Here is a 16,565-nt window from a genome sequence, read left to right as displayed (position 1 = left end):
CTAAAGTGGTACCTCAGGTTAAGAACAGTTTCAGGTTAAGAACAGACCTCCGGAACGAATTAAGTACGTAGCCAGAGGTACCACTGTACTATTTGCTGTTGAATGGAGTCCCACTCAACTCAACAGGATACACTGGGCAAACATGCATAGGATTAGGCTGAAGTCCTATGCATACTCATTTGAGAGTTGAGCCCCATTGGAATCAGTGGGAGAACATGGCTAGGATGTGACTGCTAATCTCTAGCCATACTGACTACGCTAATCCTGTTTTCTTCTTGTTCAGAACTTGCAGTGCCTCTGGACCTAAAAATGGACACCCCCCATTCTATTTCTTTAAAAGACTGCCTTACTGAGCCAGTGACAGCAGCTGCAGTAAGAGGGGAAAGACACCATTCCTCCCCTCCCTTCTCCTTAAGGGTCGTGGAGGGGGTTCCTATGTCCTAGCACAGGGAGGAAACTAAAGACCCCCTTCCTCTCACTCCCCTGGTGTTGAAATGCTGCCCCAGCTCTTGTGGTATGTGGGATATTTAAAGGAAGGGAAGGGGAAAGGTTGTTTATTGGGGGGTGGTACTGAGTGAGTGGATCAGATTTTAATCTGAGCCAGATAAGAATTTGTATGTGTGTGATGCTTGGCTGCAGAGTTGCCAGAAGGAGGAGTGCAAGGCATCACCCAACCGTCTTAGAGACTCAACTCCAGGTTTAACCTTTTCATAATAATACAAATTGAGTTACAATCCATGTGCAAACTCCCCCTCCCCCACTTTTTTTCATACTGCAAATGGAAATGCAACTTTGGGAGGGAAGGATAGCATTGAACTGTAAGAGCAATGGGGGGAAACCCAACCCAACCTATTCCATTTGACCTTGTGGTGGCAACACTTCACATAAATTGGGTAGCGCCTGCTGAAGGAATTGGGCAGGGTGTCTGCAGAATGCCATTAGGCTTGCTAGAAGAGAAGAGAGGAAGATTAAAAACTTGCCCCTTCCCTGCCTTCAAGTCCAACTGGGCCACTGTTGGACAAGAAAGCAATATTCAAGTGTCTGTTAAGGACATAGACTCTCTGTTAAGGATTTTTGGTTGTTATATAGTACTGTACTCCAGTTCAAAACCCACATTTTAGTTACCTCTTCCTGGGAGTAACAATATCAGAAAGAAAGTAAGATTTTGGCCAACTGGGAGTAAGATGGAAGAAGAAACAAACTCCCATTTTTTTCTGGAGACATGGGGACTGCTATGCTTTGGAGTGAGCAAGCAAGTGGTTGGTAGTTCTGATGGAAAATTTAAAAATAAATAACTTTTTAAAAAAGTAACCCTTATGAAACAAGAAGTCTTTTTCCCACCCAACCGTTCTCCTCCACTGGTGGTGTTTATTCTCCATCTCAGTAACTTGCAGAAGAGCTGAAAGTGTTATTTGTTCTAATTGCTTGGAATTTTGGCAGACTAGATGAGACGCCACTCATGTGTGCCTGCCTGGGCATTTATAAGTTGCAGCTGTGCTCTCCTGGTCTAATCACACTGTTGGAAAGTCAATCTAGTCCTGCAAAAATGTAGTCGCCTTTGTTGCAGGCTATCTCCCATCCATGCTTTCTGAAAGAAAAAGAAAAGAAAAAGAACTTTAGAAGAGAAGTGATTGGTTTTTTAATATACAAGGAAGCTTTGTTGAGGCTTCACTTGAAGGGAACCATTTCCATCAAATGCAAGCTTTTGTGTCCCATGTAATGGAATAATGTGCTGGATTATTATTGTTATTGTTATTATTTGAAGAGAAACCTAAGTGGCTTGGAAAAATTAGGAAAGCAAAAAAGGAAACCAAATTCAAGAAAACAATTTAAATCATGTGATCGAGTCAGAGATCTACCTTGCTACAGTTAACTGGTTCCAACCTTATAAATGAAGTGTTGATTTTTCAAACACTGTAACTACCACTACTACCAGGAGCCAAAGACTTTTATCAGTTATTGCTTATTAATATATGAAATTGAGTTCCCAGTCCCTTGGCCTTCTCCCCGTCTCTTAGTTCCATGCTAAAAGCATGCATGCCTTCCTAAGCCTGGGTCCAGTGTGGTGTAGAGGTTAAGAGCGGTAGATTCCTAATCTGGTGAACCGGGTTCGCTTCCCCGCTCCTCCACATGCAGCTGCTGGGTGACCTTGGGCTAGTCACACTTCTCTGAAGTCTCTCAGCCCCACTCACCTCACAGAGTGTTTGTTGTGGGGGAGGAAGGGAAAGGAGAATGTTAGCCGCTTTGAGACTCCTTCGGGTAGTGATAAAGCAGGATATCAAATCCAAACTCCTCCTCTTCCTCCTCCTCCTCCTCCTCCTCCTCCTCCTCCTCTTATTCTTCTTCATTGACTTCTCTAATACTACTTCCACTTTCACTTCTTCAGCTCTGAAAACAATCTTTAACTTGAGATGGCACACCTAAGAACTACCGCAGATTGCCTTTTGGTATAACTAAGTGTTGTTGATTTTTGATTTTTTTTACATGTAAATCTGAAAATGTAATGTGTATATGAAAGTAGTCTGTTTTTGAAAAGGTGTGCATCATGCATCTGATAAAGTATTTCATAATGAGCCTATGAAAGCTCATTATTAGTACCTAAGATGCCTCAACACTCTTTTTTGCTGCAGCAGTCCCTGCCAACTATTTGGATGTTCATTCATCTGAGAGCCAGGAATTGGCTATAGCTCCCCTTCAAGTGCACACTCATTGGCAAATCTCTTTGCTGCTGCATAGTGATGTGGTTTACACAATAAAATCCTGGCTTAATAAGCCAGGGCAAACTTCATATCCATACAGCCCCTTCATGCAAGTAGGGCAACAAAACAAGAAGTCACAGTTAACCATAGTTTTCAGTTACCTGTAAACTGGGAACTGTGGTTAATGGCTTCTTTGTTTTCCTGCTTGCACAAAAATAGCAGTGAAGCAGGAATGAAAGAGCTGCATGTGAATATATAGATTTGTTGATAGCCTCACTAATTAAGCTAGTATTTGGCCCTCTGAACATGGTCAATGTGCAGGATGGCTGCAAGAGCAGCAAAGGAATAGAAAACTCTGGTGTGTTGCAATACATGTATCCAGTAGAAGCTTTACTCCATCACCCAGCTCTTCCCATGTGTATAACAAAAGGTAGAAAATACGTACCTTCAGGGGCACAAGCAGCCTGATATGAAGTTAATTCAATTTGAAATTAAAGGGATTTTCTTAGAAAGTTTGTAAAGCCACAATGCTGCTAAAATCTATCCATAACTGTAAATGAAGGTGTTAGCATGCAGGAGCCTCCTGCATTGCTCTGTAATATAAATAACAACATGATAATTGGCTAAAAAGGCACCTTCTCATAATTCCTTGGCCCTAAGTATTGGCAACAGATCATCAGCCCCTGAACATTTCTGACTGTTTGATGGAAAGGCAGCTATGCTGAGAATTGGCAAGAGAATATTTTAGCATTCAAAGGCAAGAGAAGTACGGAAGTGGCAGAATTGTATTAGGAGCGACATTCATACCTCCTAGATTCTTCTGTATTTAATTCTTTCAAAATGCAGATGCCTACAAATTCTTGAGCCTTAGCATTTTCATTGTGCAGATGCACACCCCAAACTAAGATATAGTCAACCAATTTATGAATTTTAGTTGAGTAATCATGACCTTTTGAACTGATTGATTAAATTTAAATGAGCCTCTAACCCAAATCTTTGATGCGGCTGTCTTTTTGAGACACTGAAGGAAGTGTTAACATAGTTGCAAGTGAATAAAATCTGCCACTTACCCTTTCCTCTAAAGAAGGGTTAGATTTAGCATTTCTTTTTTCATTCTATATTACAGTTACAGTATATCCCCAGCAGCAACATAGTGTAAAATCAGCAACAAATTGTGCCATACTGATATAGCCATCTACCTGTCGCTGCCATTTAACCAATTAACATACTGGTTAAAGTTTGCAGTTCTGAGAATTTCATCACCTTGAATGGGAGGAACTTGGATATTCTCAACTAGCTTCTATTTTCAACTAGCTTTTGTTTCCTCCAGAATGTTTTTTCTTAAAGCAAATCTAGACATACGCCCAAAGATGAGAAATTCCATTTGTGCGTTGTCAGTTTGATTTAGGCCTTCTGTCAGACACTGGAGTTTTTTTTATTTAAATCAAATACTAGATCAGTTAAATAAGAAGGTAGCATAGTGGTTCTGCATTGGTGAGCTGCTTTACTGCTCCTGTGATGCTTAGAAACCATCAGATGTTCAACTGCTATATCATAAGAGTTGATGGAGGTGCAAAAGCCCTGAGCGGTGTTCAGCAATGTGCTTCTGCTAGTGCAAGGACTTTTGGCCACACAAAGTAATTTCGTCTTTCCGCACACCCCATAAATCTATTATGGGGGTTCCTCCAACTCATTGGAACAGGTTTAGGTTGGGCACATGGGGAGAGGACAGTATCTGCCAAATCCTTCTGAGAAACATTCTATACTAATGCCACTGAGCAGAGAAGAACTTTCAGCCAGTGTGTTATAGGGCTCTGTTTCAGTGCTTCCGGGAGGTTCAAAGCTCTACTTGGCTGCACGGTTCACTGAATGAATCACACCCTCTTGGGTTTGGGCAAATCACTGTCTCTACTTAAGCTACCTCCCAAGTCTGTTGGGAGACTAAAATGCTCTTCTCATCTCCTTGAGTGGGAGAGCATGGTACAAATGTGATAATTTATCAGAAAATTTATCAGAAATTTTGTTCTACTTTTCTCCTTGCAGAACAAGCCTGGGGAGTTTGCCATCAAGTTGCACATCTTACCACTGGTATCGAGTGAGAGATTAATCAGACCATTAGTTTTTGTTCCTAAATGCTGAACCACCTAAAGGTAAAATTTCCACTTGCGCTATGAAAAACTGACAATTCAGAATTTGGAGGTGTCTGTATTATGTTGTCCCTTGTGGATTATGAGCGTTTATTTTCATTAGGATCTATTTTACAGAAATATGGTTGCAGCAACTGTTGATGTTGTTTGATTAACTTTTTGACCTTCCAAATTTTGTTTGAAAGTATCTGCTGTATAAGAATTAGGCAGATTCATGGAGAGTAGGTCTATCTGCAGCTTTTAGGCAGTGCTAGGACTTTGGTGGTCTTAAGACAAGGCACCCTCAGTGGGTTTCCTTAACTGGTAAGAAGCAGGGAATATGAGTTGAATTCTCTCTTTTGCTCCCAACCCACTTGGTTGCACCATGCAAAGTAAAAATAGGACAGAGGGCCCTTTACTGGTCTTGGAATCTCAGGAAAAGCCTGATCTCACTGTCATCTGGAGCCAGCTATGGTTATTAACTATGACAGCTGAATGCAACTTGCATGTTTGGAAGTGATGCATGCTTGAGTGTTGGATGTTTGGAATAAAAGTCACCATGAGAACTAGAGCCCTGGTGCTTGTTCACTCTCTGCACTTTCCCCCCTTGCTTCATGTATGAAGGGGTTTTTTTTACAAGTCAGGGTCCCAAACCTGGTTTGAGATCCTGCTTTGATATCAAAACAGTTTGCTGTGTTGAGGCAAAATGGCAAACAGTGGTTTGTTACAAACTGGAAGTGAACCTTGGTCTAACCATGAAAGGCAATTCTGTCTCTTTATCCCGTGTTTTTCTTCAACATGGCTAGTGTAGTTGAACATCTGTCTGCTTCCTAATGAAGACAAAGGATAGATTTGTAGCCCTAGTGTGAAAGAGGGGATAGAAAAAGGGAGTCAATAGAATGAAGTTCATTGGTGAAGAATCTTAAAAGGGCTAATTTAGCTAGGAACAGAATACTCCTTCTCAATATTAACTTCTGCGGAAGCTGACTTCTTGTTGTTGTCATCACTCCTTTGTTTGGAGCTGTGCGATAACTTTCAGGAATGAGCCACTGAAGGGTAAGGAAATGCTGGCTCCTGTGGTTTAGTATTAAGTCATCTTCATGCTTGGGTGGAGAGGACTGGATAGCAGCACACAGATGGTGGTTAGAGGCAGTTGGGAGATAAATAGATGGCCTAGGTTACCTTGAAGCAAAAGAGGATGGCTGCTAAGCAATTGCCCACATACTCTCTCTAGCTTCTTGTCTCCTGGAGTAATCATTAGCCCAGATGTCTCTAGGGGGAAGGTCTGGGTCCCCCCCCCACAAATGCGAGGGGGTACACTGGTGGAGGGGGTGAGCCACAAAATCATTCCCTTGCCAAAAATCCTGAGTCTTCATCTTGTGAAATCCACCGAGTTTTTAAAATTCCCTTCTTCCCTCCCCCCCACTCACAATTTAAATTAGTTATTTGCAATATTTTGTTTCTTTTATATAGGTTGTCACTGCATTTCCAAGTGTGTTCACCTGATGCATGCCCTTGTGGCAGTGATGCTTTGCCCTTGTAGTTACTGATTTGTAGCACAACAATTGATGTACCAGTACTTAAACATAGTCCCCCATATTTCAGCAAAGCCATGTTGCGGTAAAATTTCTAATCCCAAGAGTAGCTTGTGTAGCACATTTTGTGTACTTTTTTATATTAATTATGAAGATAGGTGTCCTTAAAGCACCCACAAATGAGTTTAAAACATGGATCTGCTGGAATTAAGAATCAGCTGATGTGACAGGTCCATCTGTCGCAATAGGAGCTTTGCACCAGCTTTGCGCTGATGCAGAATCCACATGACATAAAAGTTGATTTTTTTAGAATTTCTAACAATTTGTAAGATGAACAAAAGTTATGCTACAGCATAGTGTATTCTGTGTGGCTGAAATGGTGCTCATTGGTTAAAAGGTTGGTAACTCTTACATAACCCAATATTTGCCACAATCTTCTGTGCATTTATTAGGGCAGTCATCCACTTAAACAATTTTAGTTGAATAATTGTTTCCTCTTTATCTGATTAAAATCCGATTAAAATTTACAGATATTTGCATATTATTATTTTTTTAGAAACTGAAGATATGAGCCTGCAGTTTAAACAAAAAAAGCAACCACAAATGGTTAGATGGAAAGGCCCCTAGCATTTTCGGTTTAATTTCCTGTAACAGTAGAAGTAAAATAGTCGTAAAATAATGCCCTTATCTCTCAGTCCCACAGATTAAAAATGACCCCCAATGATTAATCAACTGAAACTTTGGTTGATTGAACTACCAATTAATGCTTGAAACTTTTTTTGCTGATTCATACAGCGATTAATCGAAGTAGCACCAGAATCCTATTTAACCGAATAAAAAGGTTCAGAACAATTAAGGGTCCTTAACTGTCTATTTCATCTTGGGATATATCTTGGGATTAGATGGTCAGCACACCCTTGGATATACCGTAAGATGGTACTTGCGTGTTATCAACAGTTGCCATCCCTTTAATGTTTTCATTTTGACAACCTTTCCCCCCACAAAGATGCAGTTTTTTAAAGGCCACCTCACAAATGGTCACAGGTGACTATCCTTCTGGCAGTACAATCTGAACATGTATTTTTTTTTCTAGATAAGAATTTCCCAAACATAATTTTGCCGGGTAGTTTGTCTTTCTCTCTCAGCCTCAGCAAAGAGGAGAAATTCCTCACATCCCATAACAGATTGCATGCTTGCTTATTAATATGTTGATATTTAGCAAAGCAAATATGTCATGTTATTTGTTTAGGTTGCCTGGATTTTTAGCTGTTCATTTGTTGTGAGCAATTACACTCTCAGGACTCTTGAGCTCACGTAATTTCCATGCAGAATCTGTGCTTTAAGGAAGATAAAGATCACATTTTTTTTGCAGGAGGAGGGAACTGTGCTTAGCCACTCAGAGTAAATGTGCACATTTCTAAATAGAATAAAAAATATACCGTATTTTAAGAACAGTACAAAGAATCTTGAGTTCTGTAAGGCACTGCCATGAAGAAGGGGGCTAGGGCTTTTACCAGGATGCATGAGAGAGCAAAAGCAATAACATCAACTTGTGGAACAGCAAGCTGGACATGTCAGGAGATGCTTTGACAAGTTGAGTAATTGGATGGGATGCACTACATCCCTTTCAAATGTTTTATTTGAAAGACTCCAGGGAGAGAGATGCAGGGCCACTTTTGGAAGGATATGAATAAGGAAGGGCAAAGAGGCTTGATTCCAACTCCCAAAGGGGCTTGCCACATCTGTACTGCTTCCGCATCCTGTTTTCCTCTTTGGATATGGCTCAAAGATTGCCAGTTGCTGACCTCTAGTCTAACAGGATTTCCAGGGATCAGCACACATTATGTGGATCGGGTCCCATGCACACAAACCCCTGCTATTTAAAAAATGTACCCCACCTGACTGGGTAGCCCCAGCCACTCTGGGCGGGTTCCAGCATATACAAAAACATAATAAAACATAATTAAACATTAAAAACTTCCCTATACAAGGCTGCCTTCAGATATCTTTTAAAGGTTGTACATATTTTTATTTTGTGGTGACTGCATATTAACAAATAGCAGCTCTTTGATGACAGACTGGTAGTGGCTATGTGAGAGACATGGAAAGTCAGGGGGTGAGTGCTGCAATATCAATATTTTTTCTTGGTCGGAAGGAAACTTCATTTATTTCAAGGGAGTTACTTCCAAGTAAAACATACAAAGCTACCCAGTTGTGTTTTCTTCTGTAAAGGCAGGGCATTTGAGGTGTGTGTGAATGAAATAACGTAGGAATGAGAAAAGTGCTTAAACAAACATGCCCCAGTATCTTCCACCATCCACTGTTCAGCTAGCAGCGGCAAGCAGTTTCTGGTGTTTTTTTCTCCTGCTCTGGAAGGGCCCTCCTCTCAACATTCCTTTCTCAGATTGCTTAGCAGCAGTGGTCAAGTGTCCTTAGCTATGGTGCTGCTTGCTGAAGCCTGAGAGTTGTCTCCACATTTTGTTTCATAACTTTCATTAGAAATGTTTGATTTACTTTTTTTTTTAAAGCAAAGAGTCTGTGTACCCACCTATTGGCAGCCCTAGTTAGCCTTGTTATTAGTGAACGTAGCAGCTACTTGTACGGCTCCTTTACTAGTGCAGCTATTGTCCTTTTCATTATTTATTAAATGTTTATCCCACCCTTCATCCCAAAGAAGCCCAGGAGAGGACAGCCCACTTGCGAATTAGCATATAAATGTGTTAGCTGACTTGAGCCACACTTTTAAAAAGTAGTCAGTCATCTCTGCTGTATGTGAACCTCAAATCATTCTGTGTTCTTGCATGACCTTTCTGCTTATAAAAGAGAGCTGCCATATGTGTCAGGAGGATCTTGGCTTTGTATCATTTCTCTCTGCCTTAGCATTTAAACTGACTGGAGACAGAGGCTGCTGCCTGACCCAGAGTGTTGCCGCATGTGAGCAGAGCTCTCTTGGGTATAAATACATCATGTTATAAAAGGAAGATGACTGAGAGCAACATGCTCTCTGGCGTGTTGATCTTCTTCCTGGAACTGCTAGCGATGATTCCCTTCTCCTGAGATCATCTCTCTAGAGTGATTCTAAGGACAACATCAGTTCCAAGCCCCCGTTGTGGAAAACCACACTAGAGGAGGTGCAAATGAACCCTATGGGATTCCCTGCTCTCAGGGTGGTGTCCAGGCCTGTTAATTGTACTTTTTATCTGTTTATTTCTTGGTTTGTAATGCTAAGCCTCATTCCTCAAAAGAAACCATTCTGTTTGTGTGATCTGTAAAGCAGTGAACAGAGAAAAACTTACTTTTCACATAACTGGAGCACCCTCTGTAAGTTTATACCTGGGTTGAGGATTTATTCTTAAACCAAATGTGGTGTAGATATGTGCATGCAATGTGATATAGATATGGAATTATAATTCACACAGATTGCAGTTTACCTGTGTCTTGAGGCAGGATGTTGTCCTTCCCATCTTCCTTGCCTCCCATTACAATTACACTGATTATCTGAGAACAGCCCTTTCTATCAGCTGCAAAACAATTGCTTCACACTCCACATGGCAAGTAATTTCCTACTTCTGCAGCATCAAATCCTTTCTTCCTCCTGGCCTTGAGCAGAAGCATCAAGGTGACAATAAGATGGGGAAGTCTGTTCCACCAGCAGCAGGACAATCTCCCACAAATTGGACCTGGAGGAAGCTGTGTAGATGTGAGGCTGGCTCTCAATATTTTGCTTTTACAGCCCCCAAAAGGGCCACTTCACATTTTTGACAGTATGCAGGTTCCATCATTGGTGTTCTAGTGTTTCCTGTATAAACCACATTAAGTGAAAAGCAGTGAGGGGTGGGTGTGTTAGCGTGAGCTCATGTTCCTTCTGAGTGTTTAAGGATGTGTGTCTTCCCTTCAGGATTTGCATATTTAACTTGGGGAAACCCCACTGTAGTCCCAATGCTATGAACAGTTTAAAGTTGAAACTGTTATGCATTTTGCATTTTAAAAACAACAACACAGCACTCTCTGCACTAGTTTCCCTGAAGCATTATTAAACTCTGGGTATTTATTTTGAAGTAGTGCAAACCTTTAATGCTTGAACTTTTGTTAGCATCTCCAGTTAAGGGATCTTGAACTGGGAAGGTCCTCTGCCTAAGATGTTGGAGAGCCACTGCCAGTTAAAATAGACCCACTGGCTGGGGCTGATGGGGGTTTCTTAAGTCCACAATATCTACTGTAACAGTTTGGGGAAGGTTAGGAGCACCAGCTTATGTCCTTCCTTTACGCCAGTGGTTTTCAACCAGTGTTCTATAGTACCCTGGGGGGGGGGCTTGAATGATGGGCAGGGGTGCTGCGGGCAACACTGGCCTCTGTCCCTCTTTCCTTCCTTCCCTCCTCTGATGCCCTCTTGTATCTCTGCCTCCCAAAGACTTGTACAGCTGTTTGTTGCAGCAGCCCTACAGAGCAGGAGAAAACAAGCTTTCTCCATCTTCCATGCAACAGCGCTTTAGATATTTCAAGATGGCTATGATATCTCCTCTCTGTCTCCTCTTTTCCAGACTAAACATACCCAGCTCCTTCAACCATTCCTCATAAGGCTTGGTTTCCAGACCCTTGATCATCTTGGTTGCCCTCCTCTGCACACGTTCTAGCTTGTCAACATCCTTCTTAAATATGTTTGTCATTGCTAGAATCCTCTAATGATACAATTTCTAACGATTCATTTCCTGATATTTAGGTATCCTAATGTTAACATCAACTCCTGACAGCCATTGTAAACTGTGGCTATTAAACCCTATGTTTCACATTAAGCCAGCTCTATTGTTTGAATATAGATTAATAATGAAATGCCTTTTTATTGCTTTCTCAGTGAATACTTTTTTGTACAAAGTTAATTTGCACTGTTATGTCAATTCTGTCTAAATTCAATCAAGGTTTTTCTTTTAATTATGTTTTCTCCACATTAATTCCCGTTTGATTTCTCATCTCCTATTAGGTAGTTAAGCCTTTGCTGGGTGATTTTTTTTTTACCCCGCTCATCTGATTGGCTTCACCTGAAATTGGAGGCACTCCTATTAGGAATGAATTAATTTGATTTTCATTCAAGCAAGGTTTGCTTTAATAATGATGAATTGCACAAAATGTAATTTGGAATCATTATTCCTATGACAACAATGAGCAAGAAATAAATAAAAATAATGGAAGAAACACATTTGATACGGAACTTCGCACTGTATTTTTAGTTTTGTTGATGTTAGTCTTTTAGTCTGATGTTAGTTAGTTTTGTTGATGGCAGTCTTTAATCAGGAGGATGCATGCAGGTGATAAAATGGTAGCCTTGGCCACTATCTTATGGGCAAACCTGGATTTAGCGGCAAGTTACCAACTGAGGATACTGGATGTGGGGCTCCAGGCACTGAAGTGTCTGTCACAGGCTACCTGCTCAAGTTCCGTTTAATAGATGAGCAAAAATATACAAACACTTCATCTTTACTTGCTAAGCTGGCAGCACTGGCCTGCAAGGCCAGCATTGTGTTAAGATTCCTACTACTGCTACTTCATCGTCACCACCACCATTATTATTGTTAGGAAAATTTACGGCATCAGTGCCCATTCAACAAATAGTGAGTGGGTGTAAGAGATTGTCCTGTGTGCAAATTTATTATATGCTAGGGATCACCCACACATGTCAATGGTGCATCAAAATTGTGAAATGGTCTACCAATGCAATGCAAAATACAGTATTAGAAAGGATGATCAAATTGGCAACTCCATGCCTGGGACATAATTTTCTCTAGGACTAGCCCTACTCATGGCTGACTAAATCTGGGAGGCCTGACAATATTCTGTAGCTCAAAACTTTTAGAAGCAATGCTGGACTCCACTGAGACTTGATACAAGCCAACAGAGATCTATGAAGTTTTATTAAGAAGTAAAGGAAAGAGAAGGAGGGCCCCAAAAGCTGAACTGGAGAGGTCCAGAACAGAGTAGGTGGCAAAGGCTGAACAATCTGGGAATGTGAGCTGCACCCAGTTATAGGGGGAAAAACTGATCTGTAAACCTCAACAAGAAATTGAAAAGGAGCTTTTGTAAAAGTTCAAGGAAGACATGTATAAATGCATAAGAAAAGGAACGGATGACTACAGGACCATCGTTTTAAGAGTGCATAGTTGGCACTGGGTGGCAGGCAGATGTGAATAACTGCAGGATCAGGAGTCATAATTGCTGAAGAGCTGGATGAGCAGATGGCTTGAGATTCAAGGAGGTATTTTCAGAAAGGAGGAGCCCAAACCCAAGTCACTCTTTGCCAGGATTCCATCTGAAAAGAACAGGATGCAAGAAAGTATCAGACAAGAGGTGAATGCAAGAGGGTAATAAACCAGATCAGCAAGATCTAAACCAGAACTGTTGCCCAGGCCCAATGTGGAATTATTTATTGCTAGCCCTGGTCAGGAGAATCAATAAGCTGTCTGGGGGTGAAGCCATGATGCAATCTGAAGAGGATAGTTCTGTTCTTTGATAGTCCTGTTCTGTAGCTGTGAATTTCTGATAGTTCTGTTCTTTGATAGTCCTGTTCTGTAGCCGTGAATAAAGGAGGAACCAGCACACAGGGCTGGAGGTTCCAGGCTGAAGTCATGGCTAATGCAACAGTGGATCATGTATCAGCAAGAAGTGCTCTGGAGACCTGGGAAAATGAGTGGCCTATAGAAAATCTTCTGTCATTTTTGTCAGAGAGCTGAAGTTTGGCGCGCGCACACACACAAAATCTGATACCCTAACTTTGGGTTACCAGACACCCCCAGTTCCCGGGGACAGTCCCCGGATTGCACATCTGTCCCTAGACAAATTCCGTCCCCGGAATGTCCCCAGATTTGCAAATCTGTGCCCGGGAAATGTGGCAGCGGCAGCCTCAGCAGCCCGGAGCCAGCCTGTTAGTGCAGTTGGCTCTGGCTGGCTTCAGGAGCTGCTCGCTGCCATGGCACCCACCATTTTTCCTGCACCACGGCAGTGAGCAGCTCCTGAAGCCAGCCAGAGCCAACTGCACTACCAGGCTGGCCCCTCCTGGCCCACGGACTCCTGAGCCTCCCGTGATCTGTCAAAACAAAGGGGGAAGGGGGAAGGAGATCGGGGAAGGCTCGGGAGTCATGGGGACGCGGCGTGCCATTGCCCAGTTTTTTAAAAAAAAACTCTGCGCATTTATGTTTCACAGGGTGCAAAAGAAGGGCTTTGCACCTTTATACAATATGCAATGTGTGCTTGCCTCACCATCCCCACTACTGACTCCCTGTTGTTACTCAGCTTTAAAAAAACACACAAAAAAAGTGTCCCTGGATTCACTAAAAAAAATCTGGTAACCATATCCTAACTGCCATCTATTGGACAAAGACCTCATTTCCACATCTGTATAAATGATTATTTGTTTGTGATTGTTACATGGCTAAATTCTAAAAGAGTCTAATAATAAAGCAAAAGGACAAACTGTGCTGTAGTGAAAGTACGTAATAGCTGTAATGAAGGATCAAGGGAGCTGAGATCTTGTGATGGTGTACTGAACGGTTTGCAAAAAAGACAGCCACAAGGACTAGTCATGTGCTCTTGTTTGCAATGGCTAGGTTTGATCATAGCCCAATACCAAATGTCACTACAGTGAAATGGTACATGAATGTCCTTGGTCGTAAGTGAGCTGCCATTTAATTTACTGCAAAAATACTTGAAATGGGGAGATAACAGGGAAATGTCCAACACAGTTCCTTGCATTGCATGGTTTCTTTCATGCTGGCTGAGAACATGTAACTGGTTGGTAAAAAAAAAACCCGTTATCTAGCCTATCTATTATCAGGCAAAACCTGTTGTCTAAACTTGTAATTATTTTAGAGTTCACACAAATTAGGTAATCCACAACTCAGCTGAATTCTTCTTTTTAAGACTTAATTGAAGCCTTTAAAACAGTGGGATTCTTCCAGCCTTTCTTTTATGCTTACATGTGGACTGGTGTCTTTTAATCTCCATCGTTGATCATCTGTACGGAATAAGGGGGTGTACTCATAGTTCGATATTAATTAATACAGAATAAAAAGGGTGTGATCTTGTGCATACACCCTAAAATAAATGGTGTGTTATTTGGATCGTTAGCTTTGTCAGCTGGATTTTCCCTTAAGCTGTTGGAGAACAAAAGTCCTTCTGGCAGATATTTTTAGATGCTGAGAACTTGCGCTTGATGTTACAGTAAGCAAGAGGAATTCTGGACTGTTGCTTCAGGTTTGTTTTTTTCTCTAGGCAGCTCAGGCTGGAGAACATATCCAGTGACCTGAGAAGGACCTGTCCTTTTCTTTTTTCATGCCATGCCACTGCTCTGTAAAGACCTTTATGCACATACGTAGAATAAATGCACATATGACTGTCTGTGATTAATACAACATCACCAACATAGGCGGTGTTTTTCAAAGTCACATAAGCAAAGGACAAGTTGTAGCTTCAAAGAGCTTGTAGCCGAAATATGAGGGGTGGGGTTGGGAAGATGGATTTAACTCTTAACCAGGAAGAAGAGGAGAGGAGAACGATTCACGCCAGGTTTCATGTTCAGCTAAAATCTGAAGGGGGTTTCAAATTCTAATTTCTAGTAACTCTGAGTTACTACTGCCTGTTGCTGAAAATTGGTGCCAGCATAATAATTAACCACGATTAGGGTTGCCATACGCCTCAATTTCCCCAGACGTTTCAGCAAGGGTCGAATCCCAGCTATGTCTGGACGTATGGCAGCCCTAACCACGATTAGGGCTGAAAGAGGGAGCTCATATGTGAGCTAGGGTCTTGGGAGAAGGGCTGTGTGAGCGTGCAGCCTGCTTTTCAATCTCTTAACCAGGGCTTTTCCCCCGGGCTAGAACTTTCCAGAACTCAGTTCCGGCTCTTCTCAGGTGGCCGCCATTGCCATTGTAAGAAAACAAGAGAGATGTTCACGGCGAGTTCTGGAAGCTATTTTTCTAGAAAAATAGCACTGTTCTTAACCATGGTTAACAGGTTTGGCTGCAGTATGTCTACCAGCACTGGCCAATAAGCATAATTAACCAGGAAAGGAAATATGGGATAAAATGAACCATTATTGGAGTTCTGCAACCAAAAGCCTCTTTTAAGCCATTAAGGTTTTGTTTTTAAAAAATACCATTCCATTTTAGTCACATGAACTGTGAAAGTAAATATGTGGTGGAGAATTGGGGAAAAGACAACGGCATTTATTATAGTGCAACCAAGAAGAAAGGCGCAGTAGCCAACACTTCACAGTAGCCTTGCAAATAAATCTCTGCAACATTTATGAACCTGCAAAAAATGTATTATCCTGCCTACTGGAGCATCTGTATGTTTGTAATCTGTGGCCTAAAAGGAAAAAAGGAACCAATTATTGTAAAGCTTCCTTGACTGGTTACCTAAAGGCCATTCATTGTTGCCACAGGCAATCAAGTACAAGTGGCGATTTACAAGCTGGCTTCATAGGCAAACTTTTAAAAAGACACCTGCAAAAAAAGCCCTCTTGCTCTTGCACCTACTGCCACGTTTTTAAGGTTCTTTGGCTGCAACAGAATATTTCTCGTCCTAAGGAAAGAACAAACCCTGTCACATTCTTGGGGCAGTTAGTCCTTTATGCCTCAAGAAAAAGAGAGCTTGGTGAAGTTCTGAAACAGAACCAATATTTTCTTTGCTGAATCTTTTCCAAGCAAGTGAAGTTACTTCCCCCTTCTTTTTCTGCCACTCCCCTCCCTTAAGAGGGAAGCTGTGGGTTTTTGTTTTTTTTAAAGGGGGGGGGTCAAGCAGAAGGAATGTCATTAGCACACATGGACACCATGAACGATGCTATTTAGAAACCTGCACGTGTCACAGTGTGCATTTGGCCGTTTGTCACGTTGCTATTTTTGTCTCTTTGGTACAAGTGGTAGTATCTGGTTATTGGGATCGGGAGGGGCAGTGGTGGATGAGTTTTCTTCAAAGATGAATGTGGGATGCAATACCATGGGAGGGCAATACGTTTGAGATAGATATAGATAGATGATAGATAGATAGATAGATGATAGATAGATAGATAGATAGATAGATAGATAGATAGATAGATCTGCGCAGCATTAGAAATATTAGAAACAACAACAACTTATTTGTACCCCGCTCATCTGACAGGGTTGCCCCCTCCTCTCTGGGTGGCTTCCAGCATATATAAAAAGATATAATAATAATAA

At 41.6% G+C, this 16,565-nt stretch overlaps 1 protein-coding gene across 16 annotated transcripts in view; it reads left to right on the top strand.

Moving 5' to 3' along the window:
- The window catches only part of ZMIZ1 (zinc finger MIZ-type containing 1), a 386,104-nt gene that overhangs the window by 124,863 nt on the left and 244,676 nt on the right, over nucleotides 1-16,565 (top strand). For all 16 annotated transcript variants that reach the window (XM_083614609.1, XM_083614604.1, XM_083614605.1 and 13 more), the window contains exon 3: nucleotides 4,743-4,849. The gene's annotated coding sequence lies outside the window, so the exon portion shown is untranslated. The remainder of the gene's footprint in view (nucleotides 1-4,742; nucleotides 4,850-16,565) is intronic.

This window comes from Podarcis filfolensis (assembly GCF_964270895.1).
Source record: "Podarcis filfolensis genome assembly, chromosome: 5".
NCBI classification, from domain to species: Eukaryota; Metazoa; Chordata; class Lepidosauria; order Squamata; family Lacertidae; genus Podarcis; species Podarcis filfolensis.
The sequence above is the reverse complement of the archived record's forward strand: the minus strand, read 5'-3'. Positions and strand labels throughout refer to the sequence as shown.